This window comes from Pinus tabuliformis, chromosome 8 (genome assembly GCF_031772625.1).
Source record: "Pinus tabuliformis cultivar Carrire ecotype Pingquan chromosome 8, CPIR1, whole genome shotgun sequence".
In the NCBI taxonomy this organism is placed as follows: domain Eukaryota; kingdom Viridiplantae; phylum Streptophyta; class Pinopsida; order Pinales; family Pinaceae; genus Pinus; species Pinus tabuliformis.
In genome coordinates this window covers 816221347-816235343 of record NC_142294.1, presented here as the reverse complement: position 1 = coordinate 816235343, position 13997 = coordinate 816221347, and positions in this window count along the sequence as shown.

Sequence of the window (13997 nt, the reverse complement as noted above, 5' to 3'; positions counted from 1 at the left end):
TCCCGAGGGTCTTAGAAGTATGGGCTCACGATCGGGACTGCCCTGCATCGTCCTCTGGAGATCATGATGATGCTACCCTATCAGATGGAAATGTTAAGGGAAAAGGGAAGATTCGAATCCCCTGTAGACTTTGTGAAGGCAATCATCCCCTTCACCTTTGTCCATTCATGGATCGAGCCTCTATTGTATTGGAAAGTCTTACAGCTCCCTCAACTCAACTTCCTGCTGGTTATCAACGTCTCTCTGCAATTGCAGAATGTTACCCTGCTGACCAAGCAATCAAGCATGATTCCTCTTGTCCAGTCTCCTCTTCCCGAACCTGGCTGTGCTTAGCCTGCTCCAGACCAGTCCCTGGTCGGAAAAAGTGTTGATTTACGTTCATCATCTATGCACCACTTTGTTCCGAGAGTGTTTATCATCAAAGATGAACAATCTGAATCCAAACCAGACGAAAGCCCAAAGGTCCAGATCACAAGTGACCCGGTCTTTCAAGAGGTCCAGATGACAAGTGACCCGGTTTTGCCTTCAGAATCTAAATCCAAACCAGACGAAAGCCCAAAGGTCCAGATGACAAGTGACCCGGTCTTTCAAGAGGTCCAGATGACAAGTGACCCGGTTTTGCCTTCAGAAGTTCCATCCTCAGATGATATTATCACTGTAAAGAATGAAGACCACACCGTCCAAATTCTATACATAAACATAGACTCTAATGATCAAGTGAGTATCCCCATCATTCCTTCACAGCAGGAAGGAAGTCCATCAGAGTCATACCCGGTCGTTTATCCGGTCCCACCTCCAAGCGACCTAGTTGTTTCCTTCAATTGGGATCAACTAGGCAATTCCCGGTTACCAACTTCCAGACCATTTCAAATTATAGTCCAAGTCTACCGAAAGTTAATGGCCGGTACCATTATTGATGAGGGATCTCCTATGAGCATCCTTTCTTCCACAGCTTGGGAAGCACTTGGTTCGCCACTGCTTCTACCTGAGATGAGAAACCTTAGGAATTCTTCCCCATGTACCTATCACATTAGAAGGGAAGACCGTTCAAATGGGCGTCATGGTAGTCCAAGGCCCGTTAGATTACAATTTACTCCTTGGGCGAGACTATATTTATCGCATACGTGCAATTGTGTTCTCACTCTTCAGAGTGATGTGTTTTCCGCACGAAAGAAGAACGATCAAGATCGTAGACCAACTTTCGTTCCCCGGTTCACACTTTACATATAGTCATCTACCATTCCTAAATGGTCTTATTTCCACAGGAAATGCCTCAACATCCAGTCCGTCATTCTGATGACGGCAGCTGACCCGGGCACGTGACTGAAGCCCGGGGGGCATGCATCCTCCTTTTCAAAATCGAGTCTTTCCAAGTGAACCTTCATTCCATCCACTCCGTGAATGCCATGAAGCTTGGAGGGCATGTACCTCGATTTGCATTATCATGCTGGGGGTATGCAAATTTATAACAAGCATAGTTTTTTCATTTCAAGCTTGTGTAAACATGAAACCGAGTCCAAGCAGAGTTCTCCATGGTTCAAGCTTGTGTAAAAATGAACCCATACCTGATTTACATCCCGTGATTGCCATTTATCTGCTAAATTCTGCTAGATGAGCCTTAGTTGTTTCATTCCATCGCCACCATCTTTTTGGCCGATCATATGCTTTCACTTGGTTGTTTTCCTTTCCTGAGGAACCGCAGCGATGAGTGGTTTTATTAGCCAGCCTCTTGACCATTACATGTTTTAAGCAGTTCCACCACTACCGGAACCAGTTGCTACCCTTTATACCACTCGTTCCTCTAGGACGAGTCGCCTTTAAGCTCTTTTCTGACTCATAAAATATGAAAAGATTGCCGAGTATTTTTCCCTTTTTGACTCGTTAAAGAGAATAAAATTGAAGGTCTTTTTTCAGCTCTCTTCCGACCATTTAAAGAGGAAAAGATTGCCGAGTTACTCCCCTTGACTCGTTAAACGTAAATAAGGGGCGGTCGTTTTAAGTTCTTTTTGTCGACCGTTAAAACTTAAAAAGATTACCGGGTTTTTGTCGTTTCAAACTCGTTAATGGTTACGAAACGACGTGGTTTTGATCACTTTTTTACTTTTTCAGGTCGAAATCACTACTTATGAAAAGTACTCCTCAATCGTAACGATCGGGCGGTTCTTTCGGGCATTATTTTATACTTTTTCGGGCCCGAGAGACACAACTTTACGAAAAAGGACACCCCTGGAGTTTCCTTTTCGCTGTCTTTTCAAATTCTCTAAATATGAAAAGACGCCGAGTTCTTCCTTTGTCAGACTCGTTAAAACCCGATGACATCGGATTTTGTCGAAATGACGCACCACAAGCATATGCTATCCCCATCAAGCTTGTTAAAAATAATTGGGGTACTCGCCAGAAATGGTGGGGAAAAAAAAATTTGGAACCAAAATTATTGTTGTGTCGGCAGTATGTCGCTCTTGAACATGGCACTCCTCTGCTTTCGTGTCTGGGTGGGGACATCTCATCTTATTTTTCACTTGCCTCCGTGGGATTGGGTAATCCTATTTGACCTCTCATCTGCTCATTGCCTCGTCACTATGACCTCTGATCCATCGATGTCAAATACTGCCAACTCCACTCTAGTGCCGCCGATATGTTCAAGAGAAGTTGACCTCTGCAAAGAAACAACCCCCCTCTGATAGCTCATACAATTTTGATTCACAACATCATCTCTCTGTCTCGTGTCGATGATGTGGGAAACATTATGGCCCACCTTCGATCAAGGTCACTTCCTGTCGACTTCAGCTCATTATCCAGGAAGTTGATCTAGAGACTCCCTTCCGGTGCCTTGAAGCCTGCATGCCTCAATGGCAGGTTCTTCATGTTCGACGCGAGGTTTTCATCATTGGCCTCTGATCGAATGATTCTACGGGTGTTCGACGTCAGATCACTAATTCGCACGCCGTAGATTGTACCGATAGTACCTTGAGGGCCATTGTCATTATTGGTGGTACCTCTCGCGTCTGTTAACAGTTTCAAATATTGACTGGTAATCAGACGATGTTCATGCATGTTCGACTTCAGCTCACATATTCGCATGCTTGAACTTGTACTTCTGTTCGGGTCGAGATGGAGCGCAAGACCCTGGATTGTGTCTTTTGTAATCCAGGCGTGATTCTTGATACATGACTCATTCACTGGATGGCTGCGACCATACCATGTACATCATGTATTTGAGCTATCAATAGTATCTCCCAATGCAGGTTCTCGGCAGCAGCTATATGTGTTCTTGCAAAGCATTTCACCCCTCTCTCTCGCTCGGGCCTCATGCTTTGGGGGGCATCTGTTACACAGTAATTTGTCACCGTTGGTCACCGTCCCTATCGCCCCGATTCCAGTACATTGGAGGATGCATTTCGGGACCTGTGAGCAGTGACATAGCCTAAAAACACTTGCACTATGTTCCCCTGAGTATGTACTTCATGTTCCCTCAAGACACCTTCTGCAAATTATCCCTGAAAAGTGCCCTTTTCCCATTGGCGTAGGTACCCAATGTCTGACCCGCGCCAATAACTCAGATCCTCAAAAAGGGGCGCGCCCATTGGCGCTCTGTCTTAGAACAATGCCCGCGCCAGTCGAGTTTAGTAATGTTTTTTGCCAAAAGCACGACTGTATGATTTTTTCCTCCCAGATCATGAAGTCCTTTGAGGGAAAAATCCATCTGATAAAGCTCGAGAGTCATCATATCTATCCACAGTAGCTTTTCATGGATGTTGCCATTCCGTAATGGGTGTCCTGGTGCATTGAATCTTTCTCCCTTCTTCATCTATAAAAGTCTGTCCTCATGCATTAGACAAGCTAGTTCCAAGTTTATGAGTTCCAAGTTTATGAGCTCCAAGTTTATGAGCTCCAAGTTTATGAGTTCCGAAGTGCTGTAGTTTTGAGTTTTTGAGTTGTCGGAGTAATGCTAGAGAGGTTATGCTGCCGGGAGTCCGAGAGAGAGGAAGTCTACTGCAAGGCATATAGCTGCTCGCCTAACCAGAGGAAAGGTTCAACATCAGAACCTTGGTTGTAACTTTTCCTGTCTATTATTAATTAATGAACGACTGTTATTATAGTTCCAATCTCATTGTCTATTATAGTGATGTTGATTTATTTCCTTTCTGACTGAAATATAGTTGTGCCTTGGTGGATTTTATGCTTGTATTTGTTTCTTCCTTTGCATGTGCAGGTGTCCGTTTGCAAGGATCGCAAGGATTGTGACCTGCCGGAGCGAGGGAGCAGGAACACCAACTCTGCTTCAACTATAGCATTGGATTCCAGGTTGGTCTTCTTAATTCACCTTTAATGTACAACTAGGAACTTGCGTGGCAGCGTGGATTGATTGTGGCTAGTTCTGTTTTAAGCTAGTGGGATCGCCTCTATCCGCAGAGGGGATTTACCTAACCAACAGAGCTCCTCCCTAGCCAAGGCTCTCCTATCGGGAAACTTCTTCCAACCTCCTCTCTGATTCGATCTCACCTTTGATGGATCCCAGAGAATGGAGATAATATTAATATATGGGAGAGCGATGATCATCAAATTAGAATAAGGGAAGGAGATGAATGGAAGACCACATTTAAAATAAATGATGAACTGTAGGAATGGTTGGTTATGCCATTTGGAATGTCAAACACACCCAACACTTTCATGCAATTGATGAAAGAATTTATTGGGAAATTTGTAATAGTTTATTTGGATCATATCTTGGTCTGTAGTCGAATAAAGGAGGAGCATCTACCGCACTTGAGGTATGTATTAAAAAAAATACAGCAGGAGAAATTGTTGATTAATCTAAAGAAATGTTTATTTTTGAAATCAAAACTTGTATATCTGGGATTTGTTATTTGAAGAGAAGGTTTAAAGATGGACCCTGAGAAAGTAAGAGCAATCCTTGAATGGAATTCACCTAGAATTTTTTTTGAGGTTCATATCTTCCATAGACTAGCTAGCTTCTGTAAGAAATTTATTAGAAATTTCAGTAAACTGAGTGCTCTTGTTCTAGAAACAATAAAGAAAAATCAACAGCCATTCCAGTGGACTGATGAGGTCAAATGGGCATTTCGACTGTTGAATAAAATGATTACTGAACAACCAATACTTGCGTTGCCATATTTCAACAAACCATTTTAGGTAAAATGTGATTCCAACAAGCCATCAGAGTAGTTCTCAGTCAAGAAGACCGACCCATATCATATTTCAGTGGAAAACTAAATGAAGTCTAAAGAAAATATACCTCTTATGACAAAGAATTTGATATGATGGTCCAAGCATTAAAGAAATGGAGGCATTATTTGTTGTCCAAGGGGTTTATTCTTTACACTGATAATCATGCATTGCAATTTATTATGCAGTAGCCTAAGTTGAAACAAAATCACATTAAATGGGTCAAATATTTACAAAGTTCACATTTGTTTTAAAGCATATTAACGTGAAGTCTAATAAAATTGTTGATGCATTAAGTAGGAGGTAGTTATATTTGCAGGAAAGTCAAATCCAAGTGCTTGGGGTTCAATTTCATGAAGGAGCTATATGATACGGATGTTGATTTCAGAGAAACTTATGCAGCTTGTAAAAACCCAACAATTCAGGATCAAAGTCCATGGGTTGACTACATGATTCAAGATGGGTTGTTAGTTAAAAACAACTAGCTTTGCATTCCCAATTGTTCGATGAGAGAAAACTTGATCAAGGAGAAACATAATGGTGTACTTGGAGCACATTTTGGGCATGATAAAACATAAGAACCATTAAAGAGGAATTATTTTTGGCCAGGATTAAGAGCAGATGTGCACAAATTCGTGAGTAATTGTCGAATTTGTCAATATGCTAAAGGGAGGAGTCAAAACACTGGATTATACACTCCATTACCAATTCCAGAAAGACCTTGGGATTCAGTAAGTATGGATTTTGGTTTAGGATTGCCAAAAACTCAAAAGGGCCATGACTCTATTTTTGTGGTTGTAGACGGGTTTTCTAAAATAGCTCACTTCATTCATTGCACTAAAACTAGTTATGCTACTCATATAGCTAGATTTTTCTTTAAGGAAGTTGTAAGGCTACATGGTGTGCCCAAAATCATTGTTTATGAATGAGACACTAGATTTTTTGAACATTTTTGGAGAAGATTATGGAAAAATCTTGTAACCGAGCTGAGTTTTAGTTTGGCATATCACCCATAGACGAATGGTTAAACTAAAGTAGTGAATAGGAGTTTGGGTAATATTCTACACAGTCTGATTGGTAATCACCCTAAACATTGGGATCAAGTTTTGGCACAAGCTGAACTTGCCTAAAATGACTCTCCTAATAGGAGTACATGTCAAATCGCTTTTCAAATCTTATATGGAATGCATCCGATGGGAGTACATGAACTTAGAAATTTGGGAAGAACAAAGTAAAGAAGTGTAGTAGGTGAAGGTTTTTCCACAACCATACAGGAAATTCATGAGCAAGTTAAACAAAAACTTTAGGAAAGTAACCTTAAATATAAAAATAGAGCAAATCTTAAAAGGAGAGAGCAAAGTTTTGAAGTAAGAGATCAATTGCTAACACATTTGAGAAAGGAGAGATTTCCCAAGGGAGAATATAACAAATTGAAGTTGAAAAAGATTGGTCCTTGAAGGATTCTAAGAAAATTCTCAACAAATGCTTATGAGTTGGAATTACCCTTGGGAATTGGTATTTCTCCTATTTTTAACATTGAAGATTTATATAAATATCAATTAGAAGAGAAGATGTCAACAAATGAATCACCAGAAAACATAGAACAATAGCAAATTCAGTGGAAAAAGCAACTACTAGTAGTAGAACCCTTGCAGCCAGAAAGAATTCTGGATAAAAGACTGATTAACAAAACTCGAGGAAAAGAGCAATTTAAATGCTTGGCCAAATGGAAAAACCATCCGGTGGTTGATGCAACTTGGATGGTTGCTACAGTCTTACACGAAAGTGGCAAACTTGTTGAAGACCTCATGGACATGAGCCCATGAATTCTTTGTTCATCGGGAGTATGATGCAAGGGCATTGGTAAAAAGCCCGATTGACCAAAAGGTCAAATTTGTTTAGTAAAGGAGTTGGTTTCTTAATGAGTGGTTTGTTAGATAAGGTTTGTTATGTAATTTATTAATTTAGGAAAATTGTTATAATCTTGATTAATTTTCCTAAAATGGTTTTTCAGAACCTATGATTATGGATCTGGACCAAATTTGCAATGTAATCTTTATATTCCTCTTTTTAATAAAAAAACATGTGTATGATGTGGAGAGCAAGAGTTTTTTTCCATAACCAGTCTTTCTGTAATCTCTTATATTTAGAACACACACACACACACACACACACACACACACACACACACACACACACACACACACACACAGATATATATATATATATATATGCCTAGATTGCAAGAGGACATCGAGAAATTATTAGACATAAGTTTGTCATTTGGCAAGTCATTATCTGACCAAAACTCGACTAAGTTAAAGGTGTGAGCGAATCTCGCCTAAATGCTTTCTACCCCATCAGATTTTTTAATCCCTTCATCCATCAAGTCAGGCTTGGGTGAGCGGGATCACATGGTAAGGAGTTGAAATTGGGCCAAAACGAAAGTATTGTAACCCATAGGGTTTTATTAATTCACCCTTGCGTCGCACTAGGCCACTGCAGTCAGGCTTATGTGGCATCGGCCCAACACCAAGTTAAAGTGGGCCAAATAAGGGTTTTTATCCCGAAGGTATAAGAATTAAGACTGAATGTTGCAAGCATGCTTACTTGGTATAAGGAATGAGCGGGATTGCGAAACACGACTCATGTCTTTGTTGACAGGGTGAAGTGTACTAGTGAGTCAGCTCAGAAGTCATACAAATTGTGCGTTAAGAAGAAGAGTGGGAACTTGGAAGCCATGGTTGAGAGAGCGGTTTTGTGGAGGCATCACATTTAAACCATAAGAGGTAGCGGAGTTGAAAGTAGGGTTGTGGTGGTTCCGCCATCCAAAAAATATTAGGAAAAGGTGGAGTTGCATCACTTTACCTTGGCCTTCCACCCTTTTTTTGATGGCCCTTTCCCCTTCACTCGCTTCCCCCATCCCCCTCCTCCTGTATTCCCCTCCCCTTTTCTTTCTTCTCCCTCCTTCCCCCTCCTCATTCCACTCCCCTCTCGTATTTCCCTTCCCATTTCCTTCTCATCATATGTTTTTTAGTCGCATCCACATGCCACAGTCATTTCCTCCATAATTTTTCATGAAAGGTTGATAGTTCGGTTAATGTAACCCCACAAAAATCTATTAACGTGGCATAAAACAAAATTCATTGTCATGCAGGTGGTTACTACATCTCCTCGCACACTTGTATTTACAAAGATCCTCTACCAACTTCTTGGAATCACCTTCAACTCAGAAGAATGATGAACTCCCTTGGAGGTCACATAGGTGACATTAATGTAAACATGATGTAACTCATGTGGCAAGGTAAGCATAGTCATTTTAAATGGGCTTTAATCCTATCTTTGGAATCATTCATGAATGCGTCGTCTCTAATCATTTGCTATCCTCATTAGTGGGTGGAGAATTGAGTTAGCATAAGGGAAGTTTCAAGTTAATTGGTTTCTTTTTTGAGGGTTTGTGTTGTAATTTGAGATACTTTTCTTTTATCCGCCCATGGAAGTCGATTGCTCAGGAAAAGTTTAAAGTATATTTATGGTTTTATCTGTGCCATTAGGGGAATTTTGAGGTTTAAATTGGGCCTCCTAAGAAAAAAGTACAACCAAAATAAACTTTATAAGAACCACTAGGATTCAAGATGATGATGTCAACCACGAGGGATGATTCACCAATTTTGGAGTAAAAAAGTAAAAAGATTAAAAAATAATAAAATAATAAAACTACTTTTTCAACTCGTATTACAACTTATATCCCTAAAGTTTTACTCAAATTTCAAGCGGGAGTACTGGTTGGATGCAAAATTTAATTCCTCATCCAAGGAGTACCCATGTTGCATACTTTCGATGGACTCTTCTACACGAAAAATGAGAAATACATGAAAAAACGTGATTGTAATAACGTTTTTTTCATATATTTCTCATTTTTCGTGTAGCAAGGTCCGTCAAAAATATGCAACATGGGTACTCTTTGGATGAGGAACCAAATTCTGCATCCAACTAGTGTTGCCTCTCAAAATTTGAGTAAACCCATAAGGAGACAAGTTAAAATTACGAGTTGAAAAAATATTTTTTCTTTTTTCCTTCTAAAATTTGATGATGTAATATAATCTTATTTTATTATTTCCACTATTATTTTATAATTTTCTTAGGAGGCCCATTTTAGACCTCAAAATTCCCCTAATGACTGGGCACTGGGAAAGAGGTTCTACTATTCAAGCTTTGGATGTGGCACTTTTGTCTCTTTTTTATGCACTAGTCGGTTATTTGTTGCTCTTAGCGGATCTAGGTTGGCTGGGTTTACACAATCTCTCCTGTGAATATATCAATCAGATTTCCTCCGATCCCTTGGATTCCTCCTTCGAGGACTATGCTTGTTCCAAATGTTTATCGAACCATGAGGCCCTGCAAAGGGCTGGCGATAACCTCCAAGCAAAACTTTGTCAAATTATCATGCTTAGGTTGAACAAGAACATCACATTTTGGTAATGCAACAACATATTTAAAGGTTTGGAGAATAGTTGGACACGCTCAAGATAATAATGTCAGACCTCTAGTTTTCCAAATATTCTTCCAACATGAAAAATTAGTCTCTGGAACAAACAAACAAGTTGGATATAGATCTTAACATGTTAGCTTATGAATTTGATTAACCAATATGCAGTTAATTTTTGCTTTTTTTGTCCAGGCTACTTGTATGAAGGCCTCCATATGGTTCAATTTGATGTAATAGTGTTGATATATCTATGTAGTAATTCAGATGTAATATTATTGATAGGCAATATCTAAGTGGTAATGGGTCTATATCTAATTGTTGTCTGATGTAATGTGGATTCTGAATCGATGTACTCCCCGAGTATTTGTTGCGACCAAGCGCATATTTAATCTAAATATTACTCATCTCTATTTAAAAAAAATGTTGTTCAAAAGCTACCATCAATGAAGGAGATTCTGTTGAAGGCTGGATACTTTCAAAAGCCATAAGTGTGATTAATCACCATATATTGTATCCATATTGCTTCCTTGCTTAGGGGCTAGGGTAAAGACAAACAATCATAGTTGAAGAAGGAATGGGATGAATGGGAATGTTATCTGAGCAAAGGCAGCGAATAAGACGATAAGATTAAAGAAGTTAATGCAGAAGTGGTGTAGTGAACAATTTCCTTAATGCAAAGTAGTGTAGTGAACAATTCCCTTAATGCAAAGCATAAAGAAATTAATTAATTGATTTTGTATGCCCAAAAAATTTCCTTTTCGAAAAAAGAAAACATAAAATGTTATGAAATAATGCTAGCCTCAAGGCTAGCATTACTGAGACTCGTCAGTCCATTTCCTAAATTTATTTCAAAAAAATATCACTTGCCTCAGTATGAGGCCAAATAAGACCCTAGAATGTGTAATGGCAAATTAAAAATGACACAATATTTGATATGTTAGAAAAAGTGTTTCCATATAATATTAATCAAAACTTTTTATTAAACTTATTGTTAAACTAAAACTATTACTGTTTAGTGTAATATTAAACACTATATGCCTATGCCTTCAACAAATATAATAATAAAATTAAAAGAAGAAATTTTGATGGTTGTTAATCAATGAGTACAAGATCTATTTCTTTCAAACTAATGCTAATATATACCTTAGGATTGGTTAAGTCGTTAACGTTTAGAAATATAAATCTATTTTTTTGTCGTCTCATTTTTAACTTAATAAGAGTGAAACACATCTATATTTACTAAGTTAATCATATACATAATCTATATTTATAATATGCTTCTCAAAATAATGAGAAGACTTTTCATAAATAGTATATAGGCAATATATTTTATATCCTTTTCTATACTTTTAATCGTAGATCGTGAGGAAGTGGATAAAATTCAACCACCTCAAGAAATTTGAAACCCGATGTAAATTAAAGTAAACCATCCAACTCAAAATACAATCAACATATTAAATAATCTATTGAACATACAAATATTATCTCTTCAAAGTTGAGAGGAAACCAAAATGAAGATAAGTAAAAATACCAAACAAATTGAGAAAAAAAATAGTCCAAACTTGTATTTCCAATCTAATGTGAATAATATTTTAATATTTTAATAATGTATAAGATTTTTTTTTTAAGAAATTCAGTTAATATAATAAATAATTCAATTAGCATAATAAATTAGTTAAAGAAATTATAGGATTCCTAACTTTAAACAAATTTAGATTCATCTTAATTTTGGATCATCAAGCACCGAGAGAGAACAAGTCTCTCGAGGTGCAAATCTTTCCTCAAGTTTTGCACTCAAAAAATAGGTTTGCACCTCTCTGTGCTTGATATATCCAGAGTTAAGATGGATCTAAGTCGACGATTTAATATAAAGGTTTAAAAAACTTAATACACATATAGGTTATAGTATTTTTAACCTTAAACATGTCGTTGGTTGAATTCTTCATGAATCACAACCCTCGCATTAATATTATAATTTAATATAAGGGTTTTAAAAACTCAATACATATATAGATTATATTGTTTTTTACCTGAAACACGCGGTTGGTTGAATTCTTCATGGATCACAACCCTGACCCTAAAATTATAAGCTAATATATTTGTTTTAAAAACTTAATACACACATAGGTTATAATGCTTTTTACTCGAAACATGCGGTTGGTTGAATTCTTCATGGATCACAACCCTTACCCTAAAATTATAAGTTAATATAAGTGTTTTGAAAACTCAATACACTCCCTAATCAGGGTACGAGCTAGGCTAAAGAGTATTATGGGATTTGGGCCATAGTAATCGTAAATATTTTTGTAAAGGTAGGGGGTGGCGTGGCCACCCCCACACATGTAAAATAATGCAAGGAATGTCAAGGAATTATTACAAGCGAGGGTGGAGGCATTTGACTGCGATTGAGGTTGAAGGTGTTGTGGTTATAGTAGGTGAAGGTAAGCCGAGAGGAAATTATAGGATACTCCTTGCAGGTAATTCAGGGCAGAGGAGGTGGATTGCATTCCCACTAGGAGGTGAGCTCAAGGCTTTGATCTAGGCTTGTGTTCGTGCATCCTCTTCTCTCTGCACCTGCGCCAACAAGTTTGTCCAAGTTGGACCATTCCTTCATATAATGTCCTCAATGATGTGCATTTATATTAATTGGTTATGGATGGTGGGCGTTGGTGTCCTTGTCTAGTTACGAGACGATTTTGGCCACACAATGGTTTAGTGGCATTTTGGTTCCTTCACAACTCCCCATCTCGAGGATTGGTCGAATTATGGTTCCCCCTCTGTCTAAATCCTCAGGCCCCCTCTTCCCTAGGGTAGGGGGTCTAGAATCGTCTATGTTTTTGTTTCTACTGTAATTGCTTGGAGTCGGAGCACCGAGGGATCTTTGGAGCACCAAGGAGGGTTTGGGTATTACCATCCATAGTCTATTTGCTTTGGATAAAGTTGATACAGATCTAACAAACCCATGGTCTATGGGTAACCAATATGCCTGAAAGATTGATTGTAGTCAGAAAGGGATAAGGTTCTTTCGCCAATCATGCATGCAGTCTTGTGATTGTCACAGTACAAGGGAGGACATGGGTCAAGGTCATAGTCTACATGGATTGGCTGTTAGTGTCCTTGAGTCAAGTCAGGAGGGGATTTTATGGACCTGGCCATACAAAAATTTGGAGGATTTCATCCTCCTCCAAAGCCATCCCATTTCCTCCTCTCAATGTCGGTCAGTGGCTCTTAGGCCCTCTTTACTAAATTATTCAGGCAAACCCTTAACAAAAATTTGAGTGCAGGTATGGTGAGGTCGTCGTCTCTGCATAACAGTGGTTTGGGTTCAGTCAGGGACATGGTCGTGGCCATGGTTGTGCTAAAACTAGACCCATCAGGGGTCATGGTCATGAGAGCTTTTGGCGTCTAGGCAATTTGATAGCTAATGCATATAGAATGGGCACCCATCCACAACCCCGCCATGCCATCAGTTAATGGGAGGCAGATATTCGTGTTGTGATGGATCCCAACGAGCAGGAGATTCTTAATGATTTCAGAGACATTATCCTAGACTCGGGTGACACAAGTGGAAAATGCTCTCTGTTCCTGCAAACTCTTTACATATACTGAATTATGAAGACCTTGTTGGCCAAAGCATTGATGTTGCCTCTTACAAGTAGCCCAAGAACCTCAAAGGAGGTGCAAAATATCCACAGAGAACTTCAATTGATTGTGAGTCAAATTTAATAGAAGAATGCCCACTTGGTTGGTATTGAGAGGCAAATTTCATGCATACCACCAACAGAACAACCTGGATTTAGTGCTAAAGATCTAGTGCCAGTTGAGTCTTCTGATGATTAAACTTTCTTAGATGCATAGTCTAGTTTTTGTGGTTATCTCGTATAGTTTTATAGATATTAGAGGCTATAAAGATAATTATGCTCATTTAACTTTGTTGGAAAATCTTAGATAGTTTCAATTTTGGATGGGCTACAATGCAACCAGATGGTCAACAGACCTAGTTTCCCTATGGGCAGGTTGAGACCATATGGGCACGGATGCTTGTGATGTAATGTCTACTACAATTTGAACTAATAGAAAGGTACCATCCAAGTTTACAAAAAAAAAAAAAAAAAAACTCAATACACATATAGCTCATAATGTTTTTTACCTGAAATATATGGCTAAAGTACATGTTCTAGAACATGCGGCTAATGTACGAGTCCTGTTATCAAACTTGTCCCTCCACGACATGCCTCCAAACTTGTCCAAATGCTTGGATTGATTTTTTTAATTACATAGTTGATATTTTAAACCATTTTATTTATTTATTTTTTAATAA